Source organism: Fukomys damarensis, unplaced genomic scaffold (assembly GCF_012274545.1).
Source record: "Fukomys damarensis isolate Sample0158 unplaced genomic scaffold, DMR_v1.0_HiC HiC_scaffold_3, whole genome shotgun sequence".
In the NCBI taxonomy this organism is placed as follows: Eukaryota; Metazoa; Chordata; class Mammalia; order Rodentia; family Bathyergidae; genus Fukomys; species Fukomys damarensis.
Window position 1 is genome coordinate 18,368,612 of NW_022900915.1, and position 7,940 is coordinate 18,376,551.

At 41.4% G+C, this 7,940-nt stretch overlaps 1 protein-coding gene across 1 annotated transcript in view; it reads right to left on the reverse strand.

Annotated features, from left to right (window-relative positions):
• Ctnna1 (catenin alpha 1) overlaps positions 1-7,654 on the reverse strand; it is a 160,178-nt gene extending 152,524 nt beyond the window's left edge. Inside the window, exon 1 of the mRNA XM_010613786.3 lies at positions 7,635-7,654. The gene's annotated coding sequence lies outside the window, so the exon portion shown is untranslated. The remainder of the gene's footprint in view (positions 1-7,634) is intronic.
• Positions 7,655-7,940: the final 286 nt, after the last annotated feature.

The window sequence follows — 7,940 nt, forward strand, 5'->3', positions numbered from 1 at the left end:
CAAAAACAAAAAAAAAAAAAAAAAAAAATCAATCAATCAATCCCTGGCCCAAAGATAGCTCTTTAATATGGACAAAACATGTCCAGTCCAGCACTTCATAACTGAAAGAACAAATTAGCATTTTATCTCATTAGAAATTATCTATAATAAACCATTTTATTCATTAGACAAATGACAAAATTCAAATCTAGGACCCGGTCTCATAAAATTAAAGACTCCTGAGACCATGTTATCATCATAATTCATCAGCTAACAGATATATAACCAATGACAAATTAGCTATCAACAACAAACACCTCACCACATAACTTTAGTATAACCTGTGATGAGTTACAATTTTTAAACTTCCTCCTTTGCTCACCATGTACTCACTGTGCAGGAGGATAAAGGCGCCAGAACAGTAACTAACTGCCGCCCTCAAAGTATCCACAGTTCTGATGAAGGGAAAAGAAGCCTAGGGAAAAGCTCCAAGACACTGGATTTAGCCATGATTTCTTAGATATGACACCAAAAAATAAACTGTATTTCACTAAAATTATAAACTATCAACAAAGTAAAAGGCAATCCATGGGATGGGAGAAAATAATTCTACATCGCATAACTGATAAAGGATTAATATCCAAAATATATAAAATATTCTTGCAACTCAATAACCACCACCACAAAAAAAAAAAACCCAACTTGCCTGGGATGTGATTCAGTGGTATACAGCTTATCTAGCAGTAACAAGTTTCAGGGTTCAATCCACACCACCACAGGGGAGAAAAAATTAAATGGGCAGCTGAAATAAATGGCAGGGCTCAGTGGTGCACATGTATGATCTTACCAATTTGTCAGGCTGAGGAAGATTAAGTCTAGGCCAGCCTGGGCAATTTAGTAAGACCCTGTCTCAAAATATAAATACAAAGGGCTGGGTATATTGCTCTGTGGTAGTGCACTTGAGTTCAATCCCCAGTTTCATAAAAAAAAGGAGGCAACTTAAAATATTTCTTGCTGGGTGTGGGGGCATACACCTGTAATCCCAGCACTCCAGAAGCTGAGGCAAGAGGACTGCCATGAGTTCGAGGCCGGCCTGAACGACAGTGAGAACCTGCCTCAAAAGCCAAAAAAAAAGATGCTTCTCTAAAACAATATACAAATGGCCAACAATGACATGAAAAGATGCTCAAGATCACTCATCATTCAGGAATTGCAGAACAAAACCACAATGATACAAAGAGCCTCAACTATTAGGATAGCTATCATCAAAACAAAATTTAACAATCTAGTCAGGGATGGTGGTGCACACCTGTAATCTCAGCACTTGGGAGCCTGAGGCAGGAGGGTCATGAGTTTGAGGACTGTGAACTACATAACAAGTTCCAAGCCAGTCTGAATTATATGAGAGACCATCTCAAAATACAAAAATAAATAAAACAGACCATGAGCCATGGAATGAGCTCAGTGGCACTGCACCTCAGTGGCAAGCACAAAATTCCCGGGACCAAAAATAAACAAACAAACAAACTGTAACAAATGTTGGTGAGTTTGTAGAGAAATTGGAACCTTTGGTGCACTGCCAATGGTGCCGGTGATGTGGGAAACACAACAGTGTTTCCTCAAAATATTAAACACAGAATTAGCATATAATCTAACAATTCCATTTTTGGGTATATTCCCTCAAAGAACTGAAAGCTAGCACACAAGCATTATATACCCATTTTCATAACAGCATTATTTACAGCAGCCAAAAGATGGAAGCAACTCAAGTCCACTGACAGATGTGCAGACAATGGGGGTTACTGAGTAGGTAAAAAGGAAGAAAATTCTGAAATGTGTTTTATTGTGGATGAAACAGACAAATACCCTAGGATTCTGCATTTACAAAGTATCTAAAGTAGTCAAAATAAAATAAAAACAGAATAGTAGTTGCCAGGCAAGGGAAATGTGAACAGGAAGTTACTGATTACTAGGTAAAGAATTCAGTTTTGAGCTGGGGATTTAGCTCAGTGGTTCTGCTGCCTGCCTCGCAAGCACAAGGACCCAAGTTGGATCCCTGGTACCAAAAAAACAAAAAGGAATTCAGTTTGGAAAAATGAAAAAAAAAGTTCTAGAGATACATTGTTGGTAATGGCTGCACAATAATATGAACATAATGCGCCTGAAGCATTCGCTTAAAAACAGTTTAGCCAGGTGTGGTGGCGCACACCTGTAATCCCAGCACTTGGAAGGCTGAGGCAGGAGGATCCTGCCTGTGAGTTCCAAGCCAACCCAAGCTACACCGTGAGTCTAAGGCCAGCCTAAACTAGATAGCAAGACCCTGTCTCAAAAAAACAAAAAATCCAGTTTATTCATTTTTTAATATATTCACCACAAAAAGAAAATTAAAAGGACAATAACTGAGAACATCATATAGCAGGTTCTAATTTCAGAATTTCAGATACCCTTTTTAGCAATAGTGATCAAAGTTTCCAAGAAAAGCTGGGTGTGGTTGCGCATGCCTGTAGTCCCAGCACTCAGGAGGCTGAGGCAGAATCGCTGTTGAGTTAGAGATCAACCTGGGCTACATAGTGAGTTCCAGTTCAGTCTCAACTACATAGAGAGACCCTGTCTCAAAAAACAAAAAGTTTCCATGAAAATAAACACAATAATCAGTTTTCAGAGATGAACAGCAGCATTTGTTAAAGAAGCATGCAGCATTCCAGCAAAACGGCAAAAGAGCCGAAGTATAAATGTCTAGTGGATGCAGAAGACCAGCAACAATTTATAACAGAAAATAAGTCTGAAAAATTAAGTAAGGTCCAGAAGGCCTTGGATGCCAATGTAACAATCTAACCAGCAAAACAATACAGCAGTAATTTTCTCAAATAAGAGTGCAAATTTACTTTTACATGTAAAAGACTGGCTGGAGAAGGGGAACACAGGAAAAAAATAATTTTGTTAATTACACAAATCATTTAACAATCTTTTTTTTTTTTTTTTTTAAATATATTTTCGATGCCAGGGATCGAACTCAGGTCCTTGTGCTTGGCGAGGCAGGGGGTGGAACCACTGAGCTAAATCCCCGGCCCTAACAACCTTTTTTTAATGACTGGACTTACAACCAAGATGTACTGTTTCAGACTTATAACTCACTACTTGGACTTATTACCCGTACTTCTTTTTTTTGTACAGTTCTGTACATCTTGTTTATAGAGCCTCAATGTGTTATTGTATGGTACACTTTGTTTATATGGTACTGTAATCTTGACTCTACTGTACAGTACTGTGATTTTATGTTGTTAAACATTACAGTACTACATGTAAGAGTTATGCAAATAAAAAGGAAAAGTCAGGGTCGGGGATTTAACTCAGTGATTCAGCTACCTGCTTCACAAGCACAAGGTCCCAAGTTTGATCTCTGGTACCAAAAAAAGAAAAAAAAAAGGAAAATTAATCAAGTTACAGTTTCCTTTGTTCTAAATACTGTACATACTATATACTATTTCTTAGCAACTAATTCATCCAATGACCTAGTTGCAGGACCACTGAAGAAGAAAATGCCTGTATTGAGCAATCATAACTTTCTAGATCCTGAGATTAAAAACTCAAGGTAGCAGAGGGTCAGACAGCAAGGAGAGTAGGGATTTCTGTAGTGCTAATAATTAGCCATTTCAGAGCTGGGCGTGGTGGCGCACGCCTGTAATTCTAGCACTCGGGAGGCTGAGGCAGGAGGATCGCTTTGAGTTCGAGACCAGCCTGGGCTACATAGTAAGTTCCAGGTCAGTCTCAACTACACAGTGAGACCTGTCTCAAAAATAATAATAATAATAATTAGCCATTTCTTGACCTAGTTGGTGAATATGGATGGCATCCACTCTGTATTAATGCACTAAATAGGTAGTCTTGATTTGAGCACGTTGTTCCATGTTTTACACTTTTACTTTAAAAAGTTTTATTAAAGACAGCTGGTACACACCTGTAATCCCAGCGTATGGGAGGCTGAGGCAAGAGGATTGCTACAAGTTTGAGGTCAGCCCAGGATAAATACATAGTGAATTCAAAGCTAGTCTAAACTATACATTGAGACCCTGTCTCAAAAAAAAAAGTTTTATTAAAGATAGAAGACTAGACTATACATACCTCCAAGGTGGTAACAGCAGAAAGGAAATCATCCATCAAGATATTTACCAAGGGCTGTGGTTGTAGCTCAGTGAGAGCTCACTTCGCTATTGTGTGTAAGACCCTGGTACCACAAGCACAAAAAATTTTACTTAACATGATAAATGATCCAAACACAATAGATGTACAAGATACCTAAAGTGTACTGAAATCTACGAGAAAAATAAATCAGAGGCAGTGATGTCTAAGGTGCTTTGTGATACTGGAGATTAAATCTAGGGCCTTCCTACTGAGTTACATCATCAACCATTTTTTACTTCTTAAAACAGGGTCTTACTAAATTGCTAAATCCCCAGACTGGGCTTGAACCTTGGCGATCCTTACTCAGCCTCCCAGAGTGCTGGGCTACTGACATGAGCTACTACACCCAGGTTCTAAAGAACATTTTAAGAACAAATGAGCAGGCTGATGGTTAAGTGGGGGACAAAAAAACACAAAAACATGGTCTAAAACACTGGTGGTGAATGCGCCACAGCTGTTTGCATCACTGAACCCTCTAAAAGGTTTGCCATCACTGGTCTATGAGAAGGAAAACTGTAGGAAATGTATCAAAGCAAGCAACAAAACAGATTATCCAGAAAACTAGAGTAGTTTCCATAGCTCAAAGATGATAACCTGCAGCTGGAAATTGGCTCAGTGGTTCTGCTGCCTGCCTTACAAACGCAAGGACCCAAGTTCAATTCCTGGTACCAAAAAAAAAAAAAAAAAAAAAAAAAGATGATAATTGATAATCTAAACAAGATGGGATATAAATTAGACTGTAAAGAGGATTTCATCACCAATGAGATCTCTGTGGAAAGAAAAAAGAGACGGAGATGGTTCTCAATGTGCCCAAAACATTAATTATGATACTTCAGGCCCTCCACAACCTGTTGCCTCACCTGCCATTGTTCCACCCACAAACCAACCTCCAGAAAGAAGACTTTTTTCTCCTTTCAGTAAGCATCTCTAGGCTGAGATCTAAGGCTCAGTTCCATCCTTCAAGGAGCTTACAAGACTCACTTCCTAGCGCTCCCTAGGCAAGCAGGGATATTGATAACAAGGTACAGCACAATGGAAGTAGTATGCTTTTAAAAACTGAGTCAAGTAGGGGCCAGGGGTTCAACTGAGTGGTGCCACCACCTGCCTCAGAAGCACAAGGTCCTAAACTCAATCCCCATTACCACCAAGAAAGACAGAAAGACACAGACAGACAGACAGACAGAAAGACAGAAAGATAGACAGACAGACACAGAGCCATGCACAGTAACCATGCCTAAAATAATCTCACAGTGGCCATGCCTGTATAATTCCAGCATAGAGGGAGGCTGAGGTAGGAGGACTACATATTCAGGATGCACCTGGGCAACTCAGGGAGACATTGCCAAAGAAATAAATACATAAACAGATAAGCAAGTAAGCAAACTGGGTTGTACTTCCAGGAAAGGGCTCACAGGTTGCATCGCCCCAAGGCGGTGGTAAAATCTATGGCACATGTGCCGCAGTGGGCACAGAGAGCCCTCTGTCTGCATGTGAGCCAAGTCACCCCAGCAGCCGAGCACCACCTAACAGTTGTTTTTTCTAAAGTAAAACCTCAGTATTCAGGTTTAACTGCAGAGTTGGCTCTTTTCAATAAAGTGGGTTTTGGATTGCAGTTTGGAAACTTGGTCTCTAAAAGGTGTGCCATCACTGCCCTAGAGTAGAAAGCTTAGCAAGAAGTCTGCTATCAAATAAAAAAAATGCTGTATCTTTTGTGTTTGTGTATGTCTGTTTGTGTGTAGTTTTTGAGACAGAGTCTAACTATGTAGTTTGGGATGATCTTACGCGCACTATGTATTCATAGCTATTGGTGATCCTCCTGCCTCAGCCTCCCAAGTGCTGGGATTACAGGTGTACGCCCATCACCTCTGGCTTAAAAATGCTGTATCTTGGAGCTGTGACTAAGAACTCCTCATGAAAGGAGGAGAGGCACAAGGATACAAACTCACAACCTTCTCCAAGCATACAAATACAAGCCTTCTCCAAGCATTTGTGACGTCTTCACCTTTAGAATAAAACCCAAACGCCGGGTTTGTCGGCGCAAACCTGTAATCCCAGCAATCGCAAGGCTGAGGCAGGAGGATCGCTCCAAGTTCGAGACCACCCTAGAAGTTCCAGGTCAGTCTCAACTACATAGTGAGATCCTGTCTCAAAAAATACATACATACATACATACATACATACATACCCAAACATGGCTCCTGTGACTTGGCCTTCCCTTTCCCAGCAATCTCACCTTTTCCCAACCCCAACAGTACTGAAGATACACAGATATCACTCAGGCCTTTAACACTTGGGAGTCTTTCCTGTCTCTCCCTCTTTACACCTTCAGGCCAGATTTTTACCAGCACACATACCATCGCCACCTCCAACAAGCAGAGCTGCCTGTCATGTCTCAAACTCTTATTTTCTCAAATAAATTCCAGGATCAATTTCTCTGGATCGCCACATATAGGTCCAGAAGAGGAAACCATACCATTTTGAACCTGTTGGGTCTAACTCAACTCAGATTTCATCCAGTGCAAATGTCACACCTCCCTGAAGCTGTTCGGTACTTATTCAAATAAAGGTATTACTTATTAGTTCCCTTTCCATGGCTCAAGTTTCTTCTGCTGTTAGCCTTTACGAATCAGTTTCTGATCAGTACTGTTACAGCATTAGCGCAGTGTGTCTCGTGCTACACCTGTGTGTGCCTCCTTCATTGTACTGTGAGCCCTTAACAAAAAACGTGTCTTAAGCATTCGTGAGACCAGAAAAAGAGGAAATTTTTAAAACCTTTTTTTTTTTTTTTTTTTGGTACCAAGGATTGAACTCGGGTCCCTGCGCTGGAACCACTGAGCTAAATCCCCGGCCCGAAAAAATATTTTTAATGTAATAAAAGTCCAAGAAGGGTAAACAGTTGGGCACAGGCTATGGATGATCACTCCACTCATTCCTTTTGTAAAATAAAACACATCTAATATGATTTACAAACTGTTTCTTAAAGAAACATTCACTTGTCTAAGTCACTGCTAAACACAAAATACCCTCTCATCCAAACGCCTATCCTGCCACAATACGATGTAAAGACTTCCTTCATCGTAAATACGAAATAGCTTTAATTTAGTAATAAACTTATTACTCTCTTTTCTAAATTACAGGACTTCTAGCCAAAACACACACAGAAAAAAAAAAACTTTTTTAAGGTGCAAGAGAATAAGAGGGTGTCAATCCTGGCCTCGGGCCAACCCCCGCCCGCATTATTGGGAAGCCATTGCTGCCAAGCCAGGCTTAGGCATGAGAACATTTTTCCAACAAGTTGCTCACATACATAACAGAGACTCCTGAAAGTCAACAACACAATAATTCCTAATGCCGCTCCTGAAAAGGGGGACCACGAGCGAAAAGCGCCCCGTTAAGTAGTGCAAGCGGGCTGAGTAATTAAGAAGTAAAGGTTAACACGGAAAACGCCACAAGTCCACACGGGTGTGGCGCACCTTCTACCAGCAAGCCTGGGTCAGAGAAGGGAGAGTCGCGACTTTCGCGTCTGCTCTGGCCGGAACGCGGGCTCCGTCCGACCGCGCGTCCCGGGAAGTTTCAGAGGCGAGGAGGGGGATGGGAGCCGCCGCCACCAAACCGACAACAATCACTTCCCTGGAAAACAACCGCTCAAACGCAGCCGCCCAGGGGCCCCGAGCGGGCACAATCCCGGGCCCGACGCGCGCGCCCAAGGCCCCGGAACAAAGTTTAGAAACTGGGAGAAACTTTTTCGAGCGGAAGCTCCGCCGCCTCGCGGGGCCAGC